This window comes from Micrasema longulum, unplaced genomic scaffold, assembly GCF_059751315.1.
Source record: "Micrasema longulum isolate JH-2025_06_02 unplaced genomic scaffold, ASM5975131v1 h1tg000955l, whole genome shotgun sequence".
Taxonomy (NCBI): domain Eukaryota; kingdom Metazoa; phylum Arthropoda; class Insecta; order Trichoptera; family Brachycentridae; genus Micrasema; species Micrasema longulum.
In genome coordinates, this window is record NW_028278146.1 from 512,265 (window position 1) to 534,553 (window position 22,289).

Sequence of the window (22,289 nt, forward strand, 5' to 3'; positions counted from 1 at the left end):
TATTTTTATTTTATTTTTATTTATTTATATTTTTTTAATTTAAAATTTTCATTGATAAACCCTAACGGGTTACATACATATAACAAAATATTTTTACTTTTAAAAATCACATTCTACTATTAATAATAATATTTTAACATCTTTTGTAAAGGTTGTCTGAGTCTTATGTTTAGTTTTGCCTGGTAGTTTATTGTATGATTTCAGTCCATGATTTATTAGTCTCGATAGTCCTTTTCTCGTTTTATAAGTAATAATTCTTGAAAAAAACAAAATAACAGATTTTGGAATGTTTAAAATGTAGGCGTGAAATAAAAAAGAAAATTAAACAATAATATATGTGTATGTGAACTCAACGAGAATATGCGTAATTATTAATTCGTGGTTACGTTGGTTATCAAAAAGTTAATTTTAATAAGAATCATTGTTGATTACCATAAAATGAATAATCGATTCGTATTATTTTGTAAAGCATATCAATAATAACGATATAAGGTAAACTTGAATATTTTTTTTTTACAAAAGTGAATTGACATCATTTTATGGAATGGTACAATGTTCAATTTTACACTAATTAGTAGAAAAATATTTATATTAATTTAAAATAAATTTACTAGCTTAAATATTATAAGATTCAAATTAAAATGCGATTCAATAACTTTATTACATCTATTTTTAAACTTTGTAAAACATAGTGAGGAAGTTTAGTCCTACGGGAAATTTAATGTAAAAAAATGTATTCTTGCGCATAAAATTCTACGACGAAGTTTCTTGAAATTGTTTGAAAAAAAAAATTTTTTTTTAAACGAACTTCTTTGCATGCCGTCACTAGTTCTTCCGAATCAACCAATCATAAGAGCGCTATAATGGATTTCCGGCTAACAGTAAGGCAACTGACTAATCAGCAGAACTCATCGAGAAAAAAGGGAAGAGAACTTGAGACGTCACACGCGAAGTAATTCAAAAAAATTCTAAACATTTAAAAAATAATAGCACTGATAATATTTTTTGACTTAGTTTAATAGTGTTTTAACAAATAAAATAAAAAAGATTAACTGCGGAAATTTCTCAATTCCCTTGTAATTTACAGATTTATAAAATATGTTTGAATGAAATAAAAATCGGAATAAATATTAATTTGACGGATAAATCAGTTAAAAAAATATCGAATATTGCTTTTTAACGTGAGATTTATCAGTTTATCTTTAAATTATTTAAGCTTAGTACAGAATAGCAAGTTAAACCCTGGTCATAACAATGGTGCCCTCCCACGCCGCTTAACCTCCGGCTCTAGAGGTCCATAGAGAATTTCCTAATAGTTACTACCGGTGGGAAATATCCCATTGCATTATTTGTGGGTAAACACTCAACATATGACCAACTTGACAACGTAAATATAAAGAAGACGCCAGTTTATTAGTGACGGACCGAAGTATCAGTTTCGGTTGACAATTGGCCGAAACTTCCGCTCAGCCGAAACCAGCGGTCAGGAGGTGTGGGATTACGTTCGTTTGTACCCGGGTGCATCATATGGTTCGCGAATCTAAGTTCTCGTGAGTCATGAGACATCGACCCTCTAGATAATGGATGCTAGTAAAATATGAATTCCGACATTGGCCCTTTTAAATTCTACCCACAGATTAAAAAAAAAAACTATTTTGATATAAGAAAAGGTACATAAGATTAACGTGTTACAGTATTTGTCGACAAACATTTAAATAAACTCAAAATATTGTTGTAGGTACATAACATTACATTTCGCATTTGACACTCATCAATAAATTACTCATTATCTTTCGCGTAATTAAAAAAAAACTGAACTACTAAAACCCGGGTAACGCGCTGGTCCATCGTTAACATATTCATTCATATGTATGTACTTGTACATATACGTGTTCAATAAGTACCTAGGTACGTACGTAATTTGTGGTCAAAACCTCCCCTTACGAAAACACCCCTTCAATAAATTATTTCGTTATCCCTATTGGGGTAGAAGTACACAAAAAAACAGAACGTGTTTTTTTCAATACCACTTGTTTGTTTATTTAGGATAATTTATTCTAAGCGACACGTGTCCCCTATTTATAAAATTTTACATGTGTATCAGCTATGACAAAGAGGCGCCACTGCACACTTGGATCGAAGCTCTATCCCTTCCAAAGTCAAGGCAAAAATAACTTATCTTCCTCTTCTTTCTTTTTACTTTCTTTCTTCTTTTTCTACGTCCTGTCCTAAGTGGAGCATGTGGACATCACCAAGTGCCTCCCGGAGACCCTATCGCTAGCTAGCACTCTCATCTCTTCCTACGTCAATCCCGCGTCCCTTACGTTCGTCGAATAATGCCGAAAAATTATCATCGACGGTCTTCCAGGAAGGCGGGAGCCCGCAGGCATGTAGAACAAGAAACTCGGCATAAGGCTCTCCTGAGGCATCCGAAGCACGTGCACATACCAGGTCCACCGCCGCACCTAATTGACGCTCTTTATTGGAGGCTGCTGCGTCCGTTCTCGGACTTCAATGATCGTAATGAAATCTAATCATTTTATACTAGATTCTCCTGATGCCAGGTGCCAGGATTCGCACCCATATCGGAGTACTGGCATTATACAAAAGTTGAATAATCACCATTTGGTTTTGATGTAACTAGATTTCCAGGCAGCACGCATCGTGTTAAAAATTGCTCCAGCAATTTCTAAGTGAGTTGCGAGCTATTTGTGCATGCCACCATCCTCATATTACTAATATTACTGCGAGTGTATCTATGCTTATTTTGGACTCATTACTTATCACTCATAACTCCGTATTCCCCTGACTTGGTGCCGTCAGATTATTATCTTTTTGCCTCCTTGAAGGCACGAATAGGTAGAATTAAATTTTTAACCGACGAACAGGTGCAGAAAGAGGTTATCAAGCGGGCTGGTGGAGAGTTCTTCGAGGAGGGCATAAAGAACCTTGTACCACAAGCATTGAACCGGATGACGGTTATGTGGAAAAAAGTGTGTCAACAATATTCTGTTTTTTTTATTATTTTGAAATACACTTTTTCTACAAAAAATCTAGTACACTTGCTTTCTGAGCAAGCCTCGTAGTATTTTGATTATTCAATTTATTGTGCCGAATTTTCGTAAAACATTACTTTTGAATTGAATTAATTATCTGTCCAACTCAATACCTTATACATGTATTTATTATCTTTGTACTATATTTGTTTAAAAACTTTATATTTCTCGATTATTATAACGTGATTTTGATTATTTAAATTGAATGAAAAAATAAATGTTTCCAAATTACCTTTGAAAAATAAAAACTTTAACGGAATATTTTCAATTTCATCATTTTCTTGTCAGTGGTCAGCACCCAGTGGTGCAGAGAACACCGCATTAGTAGGAATTACAATTGCAACATATCTCATCGGTATCTGGAACCTTCCGTATCAAAGACACTTGACTTAGACACCGAAGGTTCTGGGCTCGATTCCCGGTGAGAACACTAACATTCAATGTGATTTTTCTCAAGCCTGGGTACGCTGTAATTTACCACTGTAATTGGGCCTCAAGGACTGTTGTGGTGCAAAAAAAACTTGCTTTTACATCTACTTATCGAAATTATTTGGGGATCAATAAAAAAGGCCGTCATAAAATGCTGGGTAATTATTTAAAAAAAAAAAGTTTTCATAATTATTAGACCCGAAAATGATTGACGCGTGAAAGTATAACGTATGCATAACATACGTTTATTCTATAAATAAAAGACGAGTGATACTTTAATCCACAAAGTTGTATTATCCAGTGATCGGTTTCATCTTCGAGACTGGTATCTTTATTTTCGACTTTGATCTTCTGGATTTTAGAGTACCGGGTCCAAAGAACCCCCTGTTTTTTTCTTGTGATGTTAATTGCATGATTAGAATATTTATACTGTATAGCCTAGATTATTATGAAATTCAATGTATTTATACAAAACAGAGGTAGAGATAGACTATTCTAAATTATACGACAGTAAGTTCAATTAAATTGTGTTTGATTTAAGGATCACTCGTCTTTTATTTATTTTATAAATTACATTAAACCTCTATCAATAATTTTCACTTATATACTTAAATTTTATGTTTTATTTAAATAAAAAAATATAGAAATTTGAACCAGCAAAAAAAACATGAATGATAATGATATTAAAGTGAACAAAAAAATTTGCCTCGTCTAGTGCAAAAAAACAAAAATATCTCCAGTTAACAAACAATTTATTTATAAAAAGTAAAAATACAAAAATTACTCCGTGACCAATCACTAAAGTGGCTTCCGAACACGCGATGACATTAAATTTTATTATAATGAGAGTAATTATTATTATGGAGCAAGTTGAATCCGTACAATTTTGCAAATACAAACACGACAACTTCATGGCTAATAAGCTCAATGAAGGAAAGGGAAGGAAATGAGCGACCCTGTTCCCTATTTCCGGTTATTTTACTTCAAACTAGCATATGAATTTACCAGTGGCAAATGCTGATTTTATTTACAGGTAAGCCATAAAAAATATCATATTTTTGTATCTACATAGAAGGTACATAATATTATAATGTTATCAATATATACTATAAATTGATATTTTTCTGTGGTTCTGTATGATACGTGATACAACAACTCTCATCCACGAAATCAACTCAAACAGCGTAGCTTCGTGATTATATTATATTATATAGATATATTATCCATTATTTTAATACATAACTCATTAAAAAAATATAAAAAAATAGCACTATGAATTCAGTAGATATTGGGTATTCAATTGAAATGTCAACTGGCCTAGTGGTTATAGAAATTAATAGTGCTAAAAACGGCCGCGTTGAGCGCCATATGTCCAGCAATATGAGGCATGAAAGTAATTATGGTTTTATGTCAAAAGTACCATCTCAACGAAAAAAGCCCTTAAGAAATAATGTTTGAAAGACTGTTTTCCAAACCAAGAATCTTCAAATAATTTGTGTGATCCGCAAGTTTAATCTATGAGAATAAACCCGCACTGGGGTTAAGACATCCCAAATATAGTAAACTTAGTTGTATGGAAAAATAAGCTGGAATAATCGGCTAGTTTCTTGGCTCACCGCAGGCGCTGGGCGCGTTTTATTTATATTAATATTTATATTAGGATAAAAATACGAACGGTGGAAATGATTTAAAATAAATGGTAATTATTTATTTGTTTTTCTGTAAATAATGCTAAAGTAAAACATTATTATGGTTAGTCAAATATAATGGTAAGCATGGCATAATCGCTTTTGTATGCGGTTCTCCCCTGGAATTTACGTATCTCAGCATATCCGGTCGCTAAGCATTAATCTAATAGTTTTTAATTTACCATGAACAATAACTTATTTTAAAATTGAAAACAAATAAAATGATTGAGTAATCACACAGTTATTATTTATGAAGCTTGTGATGGTTATTTAAATTAGCAAAACATGCGGGGGCGTTTTAACTTGTTTTTATAATACAAAACAACCGGTTATCGAAATTGAAAAAGACATTCAATATTCCCTTAAGAATCGTTTAATTTTCTCAATAATTAATTATTTATAGATATGTATGAACCGGGTTGTGGTCCCGAGGTAGTATTGTGGACTCACGGGTTAAAAGTCCTAGGAAATGGTCTGAAAATTTAAATATTTGACCAAATAATAAGAAATAAAGTATTTTTGTATTTCTTTAAAAACAACGGCGGACTTATTTCCACTCAAAAGCCATCATTTAATTGTCACTAGCAAAATGAAAATAATCTGAAAAATTAAGTAGTAAATTATACCAGCAAATGACTGATCATACGCCCTGTAAATAACGAGACATTTACATTCCCTTTTGATAAAATATTTTTCATCAGTGTTTTTATATATTAATATGTAAGATAAAACTTTTTAGTTGGCTTTTTATTATTTTTTTCAGGAAAAAAAATAGAATATGAAAAATAGGATATTTCACATTCTTTAAATTATGAAATACAGGATCGATTATTTTGTTTTAGTTTTTGGAAGGGAATATTTTTTTTTTCAAAGAATTATAATCAAATTATGTAAATCGGATGCCAGGGGCTAAGGAGCTCACTTTGCGGACCCAAGCCTTCTTTTCTCTTTTTCTTCCTAAAAAATAAGTCTTGGGGGGCGCAAAATTCAAATCTTGCAAGTTCGCTTATGCCCCTTAGTTACGACGCTGAACATTAATTATAAATCAGTATGGAAATAGTCTGTCTTCTAAACACCCTCGTAATACATATATTTATATTTTTAATTTACTTAAAATGTGAAAAAAATGTTTATTGCACCTAATCAATCAGTTTGTTAAAACTTTGGTAAGACATTTTTTTCTTTTTATTTCAAATTAATAATTATTTTTGAATTCCTTTACCTAAACAAAACAATTAAAAAATTGAAGAATGAGCCACTCGTATTTATAATGAGTAACGCATTGTTCCCGAAATATTAATGTGAATACTATCATTTCACCGGACCCGTCACCCTAAAGTATCATTGTATTCATATTATTAAATGAATTCTTTTATTTGAGTTACACGGTCAAATATTTGGGTGCGTACAGCGACGAACAAAGGGCATATTATGTCGAAAGGTCTAGAAAAAGAACCTGACGACCAATTATTTTTTTTGCTTGTAAAAGTTTTGAGTAAACCTTACTCATACAGAATTACGCAAAACGTTGTGCTATTATGCATCTTTTTAACGATAATTATGTGTTGTAATAAAAATGTTAAATTTTCAACTATGTTACCAAATATTCTCAACAATTGATAAAATATAATTTTAGCAATAAATAAACGCACCCAGACCTGAATTATTTTATGCTAATATTAACGTGTTTTGTATACATTTAAGGAATTACAATTTTGGTCCTATTTTGAAAAAAAAAATACTAAGCAAAATATTTTTTATTGGAAACTGATAAAATCGACAAAATGCTTCAACAATAAGAAAATGATTTTAATTTTATCAAAATATATTTTTAATTATGTGTCCGGGTAGATGAAGAATACTGTTTTGTTTGTGAAATAAAACTAGAATCCTGGTAGAGTGTTTTTATTTATTTGATCTTAAAATAGTACCAACATAATTTATAAAAGTCTTTATATTTACTTAATTTTAATTATTATTAAAGTATATTTTAATCATCAATATTTATAAACTATATAAGTACTTGTACAACACCAATATGGTAATGAAAAGATTATTTAAAAAACTTTATTTTTGGGAAGAACAATTTGACGAGCAAAACAATTGACTCTCAGGTAAAAATTCCGATTGAAAATATCGAGTGGAGCTAAATCTACCTCGTTGCGTAGTAGTTGTCGCGTTTGTCTAACATCTTTTAGGCCCTGAGTTTGATTCTCAGGAGGGTCAAAATGAAATTTTCGTTTATAATGTGATTAAACGCTGCAATATTTCAATGTCCCTGGACTGGTTTCTGCAGCGTAAGACTGATATCCTTACCTTCCTGTAACACATAATTAAAATACACTGCATGTACATTACCAATGAAGTGTTCTATGCACCATCAGGTGCGGATTACGGTATGATGACATATTAAATAGTTAGTAGCATCTCAGAAATTTGTATAGTATAAACACTATATTGTGGGCAGGTATTTTCACAAAATAGGGATTTTTAATTTGATAGGTCTCAATTAAATTAATGTTTGCTTGGCAACAGAGTTGCGGCAGTAAATTATTTTACCCTCCAAACATCGCATGACAGCGCAACATTATTTGACATTTCAGACTCGAAGTATTGATCGGCAGGTGTAATGAAAAATGCAACTGACGATTGCCCCTAACCCGTGTAAGCGTAAGTATAAACGTATGTATTTATACAACAATATTTGCCCTGATCGATACTCTACAGCAAACTAACGTTGGTAGCTGCAATAAAACTATTATATCAATAATCAATACAGCAATTCCAAAATACGTGATTTTAACCATAAAACCGTATCCGGTTCGACGCGATGTGAACGACTGACAATACAGTATGAGGGAAAAAATGGGTTTCGTATGTCGAGCGTTGAAATATTCACAAAGACTAAAAAGCTTGCAGTATATTTTGAAGAAATAAAAACAGTCACGCACAAGACCAAAAGAACATTCATACATTTTGCTTGTGATTTTATATTGAATTATCCTTTTTAAATATAATATTAATCATTATAATCAATTTTTGTTTTTTTTTTTTCAAGACATACATTCCAAAATTCTAAATTCCACACAAGTCATGGTCAAAATAGCTTTGTCTTCAAAGGTGTCGAAAATTACAATAATCTCCTCAATAAACTAAAAACTATTAAAACTAATATATAATAAATAAATTCAAAGTAAATCTACAGAAATTTTTTGAACACGTGTACAAACTGCATTCATTTTTAATTAGTATGAATATATTATTATTTTCTGTTTTTCTTTATATATCCTATGTTTTTTCTCTCGTGTATTTGTATATTTAAAAATATATAAACTCTAATAAATAAATAACTATAAATAATGTAAGTCACTCTCCAAGCACAAGAGTTAGTATCTTTTTTGAAGAGTTACAGTTATAACATTTACTAGATGTAAAAAAGTTTTAAAAAAACATGTACCGTTTATAAAATGTATTATTAAAAAATACTGTAAATCGATTTATATTATTAATTGACAATTATTGACATCATTCTATTGTAATTAGGCAAAAAAAAAACATAACGCCGTTTCTCCTTAGGAGAAGGCAGAGAGGATTTTTTTTATTATTTTTTTTATGATTAAATTTCATGAAAGGTACACGTTTTAAAAAAATTTAATACAGATATACTTTTATGCATCTAGTAAATGTTATCACTGTAACTCTCCAAAAAAAGAGACTTACTCTTGTGCTTGGAGAGTGACTTACACTGTTGTAGTAGTTTATTTATAAGAGTTTATATAATTTTGAATATACGAGTAAATGAGAAAAAAAAACACAGAACATATAAAAAAAAAAACACACAAAATAATAATACATTCATACTAATTAACATTTAATGCAGTTTTTACACGTAATCAAAAAATTTCTTTAGATTTACTTTGAGTTTATTTATTGATATATTATTTATAATTATTTTTAGTTCACTAGGGAGGTTATTATAATTGTTTACACCTTTGAAGACAAAGCTATTTGACCACGATTTGTGTGAATTTTACGGTGACTTATTCATCTCAAATTCTTTTATTTTTCCTTCTTTATAAGTTTGCATATCACTTTGTATTTGCAAACAGACTTCTTTCTTTACATTTATACATCTTCTTATGCACGCGCGCTGATTAATTAAATTATAGCTGATTTTATAACACATAAAAAAGTACTGATTGTTTAAGAGTCGATTTTTTAGTGAAGCGTTGATTCCATTCAATCTATAGACAGACCATGCATGGATGGCATGCATGCATGGCAACTACCTACCAAAATAGTTACCTATGGACCATAAAGCGTTGATAAAAGTTAGGACGAATCTCGATATTTAGATTATGTTTTTAGAAAGAGTAGTCCCTTTCAAAATTCCGTATCTACTGATGCAAATCAAATGTAATTCTTACACCTTAAACATTCCAACATTTTATAAACCGACCTTATGTGAAACGTGAAACATCACACCACGTTCGTAGAACAGTCTAATTTATATTCCTGTGATTGTTACTTTTCCTAGAATGCGGGTAGAAATAATACCGAGGGTAGGGGTTGGAGAATAAGGGTGTGATTTAGGTTATTTTAGTCTTTGTGTAAAATATAAACATTATTTTCATACTTTACATGGTTTACCCTTACATGGTTCAGGTAGATGAGTCGGATTTATTTTAAAGGTGGCGCCACATTTTAATAGGCCATAATACTTTTCGGTTTTACAAGGTGCGCTAGGTACATAAAAACCTGCTTAAAAAATATCTGCTGATTATTTAAAGTATGCAAATAAATGTCTTGCTACTTTTTTTGGTTATACTAGTTATCATTTATTTAAAAATTTAAAAATTTAGATAAATAAATGTAAAGAAACTTACAAAACAAATATGGGATTGCCCTGAACTATTATATCTCATCAACTTCAGGGTACCTGGAAGAATGACTAGACAGGTGCCACTGTTTTGTAGCAACAATTCACGGACTGTGTATACTTGTAATGCCGTATTAAATAGACTTCGTAAACTCGGCAATAGTTATTCCCACAAATCTGATATATTTTGTGTAGGATATTGTTCCTATAGAACAAACCTTTTGAACTTTTTCAAAGATGGTGAATGGTAATCATATTTATTTATTCATGCATTTCATAACATATAACGTTTTTTGTTCACTTTGCCCAGCTGTATGAAACAGTACTTATGATTTTCTTGTTGTATTACGGTAAAATGTTTTATTATTTAAACTTTCTACTGAATATGCTGTATAATTTTTACGTTAATTGTTTTTACTTTGTTTTCTAATACAAATTCATGGATAAATTAAAAAATTCTGTGCTTAATATTCTAAAATCACATTTAAAAAATAAATTTTATTTTCGAAATGATATATCTAATGGTGTGTTTTTGTGTCTGTGTACTAATAAACGCAGGTAACGGAGTTAGGAAATTGCTTAAATCGGTATAATGTTTTAACTAGTGAGCAAGAAAAAAACAAAATACGTAAGTCAGAAGCTCTCGGCTGTTTTTGGTTGAATTAATAAACATTTTCAATGACATATTTCTCTCTTGATTCGATTTTCTCAAAAATATTTATTTATAATTTTAAAAACTGTTTTGGATGTTAAAAATTTATCTCCGATATTTTTCTTCTGGAAGTCTGGTTATCATCGAAAGTAAGGCTTTTAAGTTCAATTTCTTTTTTATGAAAATGTAAGTTTTTTGGTATTTTCTATCAAACTGACACGGTTTTCATACAGATCAGTCGTAGGGTAACGTCACAGCCAAATATAATAATTGGTTAAAATCAATTTTATTTCCTAACTTGTGAAAGTTTTAAATTATGCAAATATACACCTGAGTAGCATAGATAATGACGTCACAACCATGACACCGCGACGCGACGCGACGCCGACGCTACGTCTACAATACACTATACAGGTATCCAATATGTGTGAAACACACGGGTATGCTTCGAGCCCGTACCCGCCACTCTGGCACCGATCGACTAGTACGAGTGCACGTCGCAAGTCCCACACAATAGGCGAGTCCATGTAGTTTTGTATCACTTACTTCCGCGATTGTCGCGCATAAATGTCACTGCCCTATCGACAGATGACAATAAAAATTACCCACGCAACATGAAGACACTAAAACTTTAGTGCCGATAAAATGAAGAAAGCCATAGACAGATAAATGTCAGAACCATTTTGTTACGAATTGAAATCGGCATGTTTGCATCAGATTGAATTATTGCTAATAAAGAGTTGAATTTATTTATTTCATTTAGAAAACGTCATTTTTATTCTTATTCTTAGTGATAGGGGTCAGCGCTATGCAAGCTTCTGACGTCACTGCGACCTGTGAAGATCTATTGTGACGGGTCCCGTGAATAGTTCTCGCCCTCCGAGTGCATGTCTTTAAAGAGCCTGGTTACTGTGTGGAAGGCGAGAGTTTACATTTTGCTAAATCTCCCAGATTTTTTGTCATTTTTAGAACACAGCTTATATTCATCCACTATCAAAGATGTTACTACAGTATCTCTGTTTAAACACACGTAAGAAACATCTATCTCTTCCTTAATTTCTGTCCTCTTTTTTTTATTTTTTCCATTGAGTAAAAGTATTGGTAATTTACATACAAATACAGTTATTTCTATTTTTACATATCTTTAGCTATTATATTTTTATTAAATATGTTTTGTAACTTGAATAATAAAAATAAAACTTTTATTTTATTGGTTGGTTGGAAGAAATTGCCATTTGGCAATAAGTCCGCCAATGTACAATTAACATTATGGACAAAAAGTGAAATAAATTAAAATGAAAATATAATTACCCGAATTTACATATATGTGTCATTTGATTGTACGCCGTTGCTGATTTTCATCATTGATTGTGCCATTAAGTACAGATAAAAAAATAACTTAAAATTACATGGTAGTTTCAATCATTTTGGAACTAAGGATGCATGGACGTTTTTCGTTTTGTTTTCCACATTTCTTTAGACTTTATGTCAACTTAATATTACTACGGAGTTTTTTCAAGGAATATCTACGAAAAAAAAAAATATCGCAGTATCGAAAATCACTTAAACCTTAAAAAAATATGGCTTCATAAAACGTTTGATGAAGTGTATTATTTTCTTTTAATGCCCTTCCAATAATTAAACTTATGTGTTTTTTATCAGAGATAATACCGAGACGAAGAAAAGGATATATCATCATCCGGTGACAACTGTCATCAAGCTGAGGCGATTCTGTTAGCTGAGACATATACTGCGTATGCCTCTCGATAGCCTTAACCACGTTTAACATAACACAACAGTTAAGAACATTTTATAGAATAACAGCGTATTATTATTTATTTTCTTATTTTTTAATAACCCAATGGGGTTGAATTCACTTTTTGTCTATAAAAATCTGGACAAATTCAGAACGTCAGTCACGTTTGCCTACTGTACGAGGTACCAGTAGCTCAATCACAAATAACTATCGACATGCTAATAAGCGACGCGATCACAATTTCTCACCAAGGTTGTTTATCGTATTCGCGATCACAATGGAACATCTGCGAAACCTTAATATTAAATGTCAAAATATTTACGTTTCGCGACGTATAATCCTGCTGCGCAATCACATATTTTAATTTCAAATATGGAAAATATTCCAAAACTGCTATTTTTATTAATTTATTTTTTATTTATCATGCTATTTATTGCATTAAGCCGGCGGTTGGCAAGTCAAATGTCAATAAAAGCAGTCGCCATAGTAATTGTAATTTAATTTTCACTTTTTTTTAAATTAGATACTCCTTACTTTTTGGCAAATGCAATAAATTGTATTATTTTTTATAGTAAACGCCGATTTTTCGCCAATGAACTGTATTTATTTTCGAGGAAAACAAAAAACAAACTGACACGAGCGTTGACTTAGAAATTACACAAGCGTTGACTTATGACTGCGATAACTTAAGCGTGTTCATAATCGTTCATTGTGATCGCTTAAATGCTTAGCATGTTTTTGAGCACGTTGATGGTTATTTGTGATTGAGTTACAGGTCCTTGACGTCTTGGACGTCCACTGCTGACTGTCTATCGGCATTTTATGTCAGAACTAGGACTCGGAATCATTAAGTGATTTTAATGTTGAGTTAAAGGATTGCTTGTTTTCTTAATCGTACTTGCAGTAAATTCGATTCACAAGGAATGCTAAGCAGCGTACTCGTAATTGTACGGTGCAGATTCACGTGGGTTGAAGGAGATGTCACCAGTTAGAAAGTTTCTCACGAGTAAATGTGAACCGCAGTACCTGTGTGCGACAACTTGTTCCTACGTATAGCACAATACGTTTGGGAAGAATAAACACACACAACTCCATCACTGTCACCAGACAATCGCCTTTATAACTATTTGGTCACACCTGTGCCTTATTGAGAAACGTATCAATAATATTATTATACAATGTTTAAATTAACTTGGAGTTTGCATCCGTTGCGTAAAGCCGACAATACATAACAAATATTCAAAGGATTGAAAATTTTCAACGAAAATTTTTAAAATACCTAGATTATAAAAACAATAAAACGCTTTTCACTTACAGTCAATCAGCTAAACAAAGTGGATTCTTTACCCTTAAAAATAGACTCACTATATCTGAATTATGCTATTTACATAAATTATTAAATAATAAATTTAACCTACTCTCCAAAACTAATCTTAATGTCCCCTTTCGCGTGACAAGAAATAAGTATTTATTCCATCTGCCAGTCTGTAGCACTAACTATGCACAAAACTCTTTCCTTTATCGTTTTTGCTCAAACTTTTATGCTTTTTTTCATCTATTGATATATTTAACATGCCCCTTAATTTATTAAAAAAATAATTAAAACTCATTCTTTCTGGCTACGATACGCTCTCAATTGCTATTTAATGATCCTCACGTTTACACACCTGAACACTTACTCCCACACAAATACACACAGATACATATCTACATTTACTCTCATACAAATACACACAAACTCACCCTTTTGTTGTACCACAATTTAATACGTATGATTTTTATTTAGAAATATAGCTGGTCTGTCTTTAAACTGTATTTTTAAATGTTTTTATACCATTCTCAACTGTTTGTTTCTGTAAAATAAATTAATCAATTAATACGCAAACAAAAATCATACGAAAATGTTACATCGCGTGTATCTAATAAATAATTAATTTAATTAAAATGTAATTAATGTTACACATACAAGTTTATTACATCAAAAGAACACAACTATGGTTTTTTCACAACAAAACTTTTTAAATACATTTCAAAAATAATAAAGGTCAATTAAATACTGACTATTTAAAAAGAATAAAAATTTAAAGTATTAGTAGCATAGAAAATATTTTTTAATTTGGAATTACCGCGAAATCGGTTATTGCATTGGCCACGCCCTAATACGTCGCGATTCATGTTTTTTTGTTCCGACCATACAAATTTGTTTAGAACATTGTCACGAAACTTGACTTCACAACTGTCAAGGCCAAACATGTTGCGTTTTTCTAGCGACGATTTTTTTTTTTAAATTTACGTATAAAAATATTCCTCAACAATATCCATATTTATTTTGAAAACACAATTAATAATTTTAAATCCATCTTAAATATTGTTATCGGTATTCGTAGTACGTGATATATCCCTATTGCGAAATAAAAATGTATTTTTTTCCGAAATATTTAAAAAAATAATTATTATGATCTTGAAAAAGAGTCATTTTAACAACCTAACGGGTGACAGCTCGAAGCAAAACTGATCCCCAAGAGTAATTTTTTGGAACTAACCATTTCGAAATGTCCGAAACTACTAAAAAATGACCAAATATGTACCGACAGTAATTAGTTATAGCAAATGTATTCTCATATAAGAGATACGCGGCTTATTTTTATTTTACACCCGGACAAATGTACCATTAGAGAGCAAAGGGTTAGTGATCAATTTTGAAGTTTAAAGGTATGCAAAAAATATCCCATTAGTTTTAAAATATATATATATGTATTTTAAGTAAGGTATGCTCAATTAGTATTCTTTACAGACGGTTTTTAGTAGAATTCCATTGTGTCCTCAGTCTAAAGAATCTCATTAGAGAACGAAAGCGTAAAATAAACAAACGAACGAAAGAAATGCAGAAAATTTTATTACCGTACGAATCGATTTACCTAAACAATTTGACGTAAAAACTACTTAGTATTTTCACATTTATGATGGAAATACAGTGAAATATACTTTTGAGAGTAATTGATGTTTTTTGTAAATATTTCTTGATAAAGTTCCATAGTTAATAATTCAGATCAAATTAAAATTAAATTATAAATAAAATTTCAATTTTATTTAATTTGACCAACGAGCGCTTTCGCTTAAGAAGGCATCTTCAGGACAGGTCTTGAGCATTCAACATCATTTATTCTTAAGTTATCAAAGCAAATCGTTTATTATTTTGTTTTGGCGGCCTCCGTGGTGTAGTGGTTAAGACGCTGGACTCACGCACGGTAGGTTCCGAGATCGATTCTCCGAGTTGAGAACACAAAAATTAAATTTGATTTTTCTCAAGCCTAGGTGTTCTGTAATTGGGTCATTTGACCTGATGTGGTGTAAAGAAAAAAATATAATTCACAATATTTGAAAAAAAATGCAATTATTTTGTGTTTTATTTAAAACGTTAACTTTTTTAAGTAAAATTATATTATTCGCGTTATTTTTTTTGCTATACTATTTTTTAAAAAAGGGGGCTTAAAGTTTATTTAATTATTTTTCTGTAGAAAAACTTGTTCTAACAACGTTTATAGTGCCAAATCTAATATATTTAAAAAATAATATAAATACGGATCACCTTTATTTTGTTATTTAATAAAAAAATGTTTTTTTTTTACATTTTCACTTATAAATACTTATTATATTGTTTTTACCTGTCTAATGGAGCAGGGTGCTCGTGTTTATAGAGGGAGTTTGTTAAACAATTACATTTAAGTAATATTTATTTACAGTTTAAAACATTTACAAAAATATTTATATAAAAATCGATCGATACAGAACAAAAATTAGGATAGGGTGGGTTTAATACGATTCTTTAATTTCGATTTGAATAATTTTATACTTTATATTTCTAAAGGTTATTAAATAAATAAAAAAATGTGTTCATATTTAGTGTTTCCGCCAAAGTTTTGGTAATTATAAGTCTTTTGAACAATTTTTGGATCTCTTATTGTATTTACAAATTTACCTTTTATGGTATTTTATTTACTTAATTAATTGCCTTTTTTATTCCAATCCACAAGAGTTCATTTAATAAACTTGTCAGATGGTAAAATTAAAAATCAATTGACTAATGGCTCACATACTCGTCAATAAAAAAACTACCTATGTTTAAAACTAACGTGTTATTGCGTTAGCTTTCCAATTATCACAGGAAACTTCAAATTTAGTAACATTTTACACGATTTCCGGTCAATTGATGGAGTAATTATTTTATACGTAATAATTAAGAAAGTTGGCGCGGTGGGAATACGTATACGGGACGGTTTAGAACTTGAGTAGATAGCAGATAGTCACTATTCTGTAATCAGATGAACTGAGCTAGAATATAAACTTGATAAGCCAGAAGTTCATTAACAGGAATACAGTATACCTACAGCTATACTGATGCTATACTACAGCCATTATTACAGCTAGTCGACACCAATATTCTCTATCACAACCGGTACCCTTCATTATATGGAATCACAACGCTTTGACGATATAACAACACTTTTTTAAAATGGTTTTCTCTATAATTACTCGACACTACGATGTGCTTTGTGCCATGTTTAATACAAAAACACAAAATCTTATAAGTAATAGCATTTTCATTAAAAATACTAACGTATGGTGTATTTTTTTATACACACTACATTAAGTTTTTGTTAAAAGTGATATGTATTAAAAAATACATAGAATATGTCGATATAGTGGGTTCAAATATTTAAAACAATAATATGTTAACCTAGTCGAACCGAAGGGGGGAATCGAATCCCCCACAGATCGATTTTGGTTCGATAACTCAAGTATTATTAAAGCTATTTGCCGTATATTCTTGGTAATCGTGAAATTAATAGAAATAAACATTTTCCGGTTTTTGTTTTTAAATTTTGAAATAACTGTTTTCTTTTTTGTTTGTATTAAAACAAAAAAGACGTAAATAATACAATACAATACTAACAAAAATGAATAAAATATCTGAATTAGTAAAATATGTGTACGCGAAAACATGAATAAATTATTGCACGGTCATAAACATTTCCAAAGTTTTATTCTCATGCCAAATATAAGTAGGCGCTGGGGTCGTTTGGTCCCCCCCGTTTAGATCATGTGTAATTTTTGGATGCTTGGTGAGGAAAAGGTTAACCTTTGTCAGGGTACCTAGAACAAGGTGGTACACAAATAAACTACCAGAATTATTGATGCATTTATTTTATAATATTTCGTATCAATAATAAGTCTTTTGTCACAAGAGTAATCGTAATAACGTATACCGGTAGATCAGTCTTTCACTCAGCTTTTTTTAAATACAATAGGTTAAGCATCTTAAAAGAGAACATGTTTTATTACGTTTGTAGAACGTAAATCAATACAAAATATGTGTTTTATAAAGAATTAATGTGTCAGTGCATTTCAGTAAACTTAGTAAACATACAATTGTATTTGAGTTATTGGGCAAACTAGAATGATCTATATGAAAACTTATTGGTGCGCAGACATAATAAAAAAGTTATATCATATTTAAATGGATTTTACATTTACAATATCTGTCCCCTAGACAATAAAATAGAGGAGTTCACTTTTTGTCGTTATGAAGTTAAAAAAGCAGAAATTATCGCAATAAGCCAATCTATACGAAAATAAAACGACAAGGTCCACTTCCGTCAAATAAATTATTTTTTAAGTTGATATAAAAATCTGATGTTCACTTAGTTTTAATGTAAAAAACATCAGTAGTCCCAGATTCGCCGTTGAAATATTATGTACTATTATTATCAAAATAGTCATTACTTTACATTGAAAGTTCTGTATTGAATGAAATTATCTCATTTGGTTGAAAAATTATGATATTTTGAAAATCGCACAATCACAAAATCTTGTAACCTGAGCATTTCGTTTAATAAAACTCTCGTGGTTTATTCTTTAAGGTTCAGATATTATACATACATGATTTTTCAATATAAGTAATAATTTATTGTCAGATATATGAAATCAACGCATTTATTTTTTTAATGCAAGTATAATATGTAAAAAGTTATAATTTTTGACAGAATTCAATAAGATAATGATAATTTTTTTTTTAAATATTAAGTTATCATGAAAAAACAACCGTTTTTAAATATATAAAAAAAGAATGGGTATTTCGTTTTAAATAACTTTCTGTTAGATTAACGTATTGTAATTTTACCGGCAAAATTATCAATTATTACTTCAACAGCCAACCAAATTTTGTCGATCAATTTTTAATAAAAGTTTGGTCAATGAAAACTAAAAATGTTCTCAATATTTTTTCAAGAAAACAATGACTTGGACTTGCGCCTTAATAAATATTTTTTATACGTGTATAAATAAACGTATATTAAATTACTATCCAGTAAAATACCCAAGAAAACTATAGATTTTATACGGATTCATAAACAGACCATCAGTTGTTAACTTCAGAGGATCGGGCGTTCAAGTAATAAAAAGCCTGGAAGATTCTAACCATCTGTCAATATTTATGTACTTTTTATTCAGTATTTTTGGTTTCGAAACCGGTGAATAAAAATAAACAAATGGTATTAAAACTATTCAGATTTATGTGAGTAATATTAAGTGTTTTGTTTTGTATATTAAAAAATATTTAAGACTCAAAGGATAAAACGTTTTTTTATTATTGTCTGACAAACACATTGCCAGTTGTTAGCCTCCATCGCAAACATTTTGACGACTGGAGGCAAAAAAATCAACATGTTCACGAGTCGGAATTCATCTAAAAAAACGTACTTCTCTTAAGGTCAGATTCTCGTGGCAGAATGTAGCGATTTTTAGCTTGTAACTAATGCTTTTTGGGAAGCAAATACAACCTTAATCATAAAAAAGGTATTGAAAATGAACATTATGACGTTACCGTATGCAGGAATGATGATTGTTTATCCAAAAGTTGACGGAGATTAAAACCACTTTGAAAGATCATGAGCGACCGAGATGTATAACTTTCACAACACAACACAACACACTCGTTACCACATCAAAATAAAAAGGTTTTCACTTCGAAACATCACACATACTTTTCAATTAAGCAAATAAAATTTAAACACAATTTTCCAGTGACTTTTGCGATAACACTTTTTTTATTCCGAGAAGGCGCGATCCACTATTTTTGAATGCCGATTTGGAAATTGGAACATGAATTATTCGAACGGTCAATTTCCCTCGCAAATGGGGCACACATTCAAAGTTGGATCCCATAAACACGGAGTATGACCAGTTTCGCGAGCCTCAGGAATGTTGGAGGAACGATACCAACTTTGTGACGCGGGACTTTTTGAATATTTGGCACTCGCAACATGGCGTTTTGGGACTGAATTTCGATATTTCGCATCCGCGCACCGCTTAGATAAAACTTTTACATCGGAATGTCGACTCGCCGTTGGGTTTTTCGAAAAAATAGGCACACGGAGTCGCCTTCAAGTCGAAGGCACGGCTAAAGACCGTTGATCGAACTGTCGGTATTGTAGATCTCTGCCCCGACTCGTAGCCAACCTCAAGCTGAAATGCTGTCTCTTTCCAGGCCCCCCTCGATCCTACGCGCCAGACAGAGATACCTACATTCGCGAGTGTTGTTATTTTTTTGAATGGGAACGAGTTACCTGTGTGTATTTTACAGGTGAGGCGGTGTAGGTGATACTAGCATACGTTCGCTACAGCGCGCTCTCTCTCCCACTCCGCGATTCAGCGCAAACGAAAAAGACGGGAATACTTTCGCTGTCAGATACTTACGTTACAGGTGCGATAAAGTGTATCAACGAGGCTCTACGTTATATTCGTGTCTCTCTTTTTGACCGGGTTTGACGCGTTGGTATGAGAGAAACGGAAAATATAGTATAAGTTGTATCGATTCACGATTGAGAAACCAGTGATCAGTGTATGTATACAGAGTAATATTGAATGTGTGATTGAAGAATTGTTTGTATGAGTAATGCAGACACAGACATGTAGATGGAGGAGTATTATCACTAAATGTCTTGCAGTAACGTCCAAATATTTGCAGGGATAACACTTGGAACTGAGAAACTGTGTTGCAATAAAATAGACAAACTAAACTTGCAATAGACAGTTCTAAAAATGTGTTTATAAGACCACGATCTATCACTGTGTGTGCAATAACTTTGTTTTGCATTTCTTTATCTGATAATTACGCCAATTCCTTCATCACGTTTCAGATGTAACAATCAAATAAAACATAAGTTTGAAGCACTAATTTTGTGGTTTTTCATTATAATAAAATAAATGTCAAACAACTTGGTTTTAAACCCCTTATTTTTTATTTGTTTTCTACCAACCGGTTTCAAAACTGCACAAGCTTGTTTATCAAGGTATACTTCACTAATGAATTTGATACAATTTTATTTTAACAGTGATTTCTAAATAATATCGAATAAATATACATCGAAGCATATGGAGTTAATAAGTCAAGTCTTTTTGTCATGTTGTTCTTGTGACGATTGGAATTGTAAAGTAAGATGGATACGATCTTTAAAACTAGACAGGAGTGGACAAAAGGAAATATTGTTTATTTGGTTGGTTATTATTTTTTTCTTATTATGAAACACGTTTTTAATTTCTTAGATTTCCATTTTCTCTGATTTCATTATTGCATTTTCAACAAGAAGATTTTTTAATCTAGTGTCTTTATTATGATTTATTTAACAATCAAAGTTTATTTTATTGTTTTTTGCAATATTATAGACACATTGAAATAAACTGAAAAAAAACATCAATTGGTAAATATACGCAGAGACTTTAATCTATAAAAAAAAGAATAATAATATATGTTAGCTACATCATAGGTATGTTATACGAGGAAAGGGGTATAATAAAGAAAATCTTTTATCCACATTGTGAGTTTGTTAGTGCAATGAGGATGCTCACTGGTTATTTTTTATTAATTGTTGGTAGACTACCAAACTAAACTATTTTTTGAATAAATATATGCATTCTATTTTAATTAGTATTTATGTATTATTAACTTTTGTTATTCTTTTTATATCCTGTAAATATTTTTTTCTCGTGTACTCGTTTATTAAAAATTATACAAATTCTAATAAATAAATAACTATACCAGTCTAAGTCATTCTCCAAGCACAAGAGCCAGTCTCTTTTTAGAGTTAGTTAACTTTTTGGAGTTACAGTTATTTTTTTATATATACGCCCAATGGGCAGTTTTAAGGACATATGTATACATAGAAAATTATTATAAGAGAAAGTAGAAAGACACAATGGTATATAGTAGACTTGGTGGGAGTGGAAGCGGGAGAGAGGTGTTTATAATTGAACTTAATTTAGTGATCTTATGAAAGAAGACAACTTTTTATCAAAGAAATCAAGACTGGTATGTTTGTTGGCAGACCTAAGAATTCTGCGCACAGGTGAATGAAAACCATAGTTAGTTCTATGGTTATAGGTATGAAAAAGTAAATTTTGTCTGAGGTTTCTAGTTGAAATATTATATTTTATTGAGCTCAGTAGTTCAGGCGCATCAAAGAGTGAATTAAGAATTTTATATAGGACTAGAAGGTGGGATTTATTTTGACGGCCTTGAAGAAAAGACATATTCAACTAGTTTCCAACTCATTATCCGTATATTGGTATCTGGATAAGCCCAACCTTAAGCCTGTCTTTCTTCGAAATCGATGTTGAACTGATTCAATATTTTCGATGTGAACATCTTAATATGGTGACCAGATAACAGAGGAATACTCTAAGTGCTGGCAAACTAGGGAATAGAAGAGAGTTTAAAGGGTATTGATATTTTTGAAGTCAGTTGTGCTTCTGTTAATAAATCCAAGGAGTT

At 30.9% G+C, this 22,289-nt stretch overlaps 1 protein-coding gene across 9 annotated transcripts in view; it reads right to left on the reverse strand.

The window, feature by feature from the left end:
* ASPP (Ankyrin-repeat, SH3-domain, and Proline-rich-region containing Protein) overlaps positions 1 to 22,289 on the reverse strand; it is a 704,899-nt gene that overhangs the window by 472,308 nt on the left and 210,302 nt on the right. For 4 of the 9 annotated variants that reach the window (XM_088232188.1, XM_088232185.1, XM_088232187.1 and 1 more), the window contains exon 1: positions 19,344 to 19,986. The exons of the other annotated variants lie outside the window; for them this stretch is intronic. The gene's annotated coding sequence lies outside the window, so the exon portion shown is untranslated. Of the gene's footprint in view, positions 1 to 19,343; positions 19,987 to 22,289 lie in introns of those variants that run through there. 9 annotated transcript variants of the gene reach the window in all.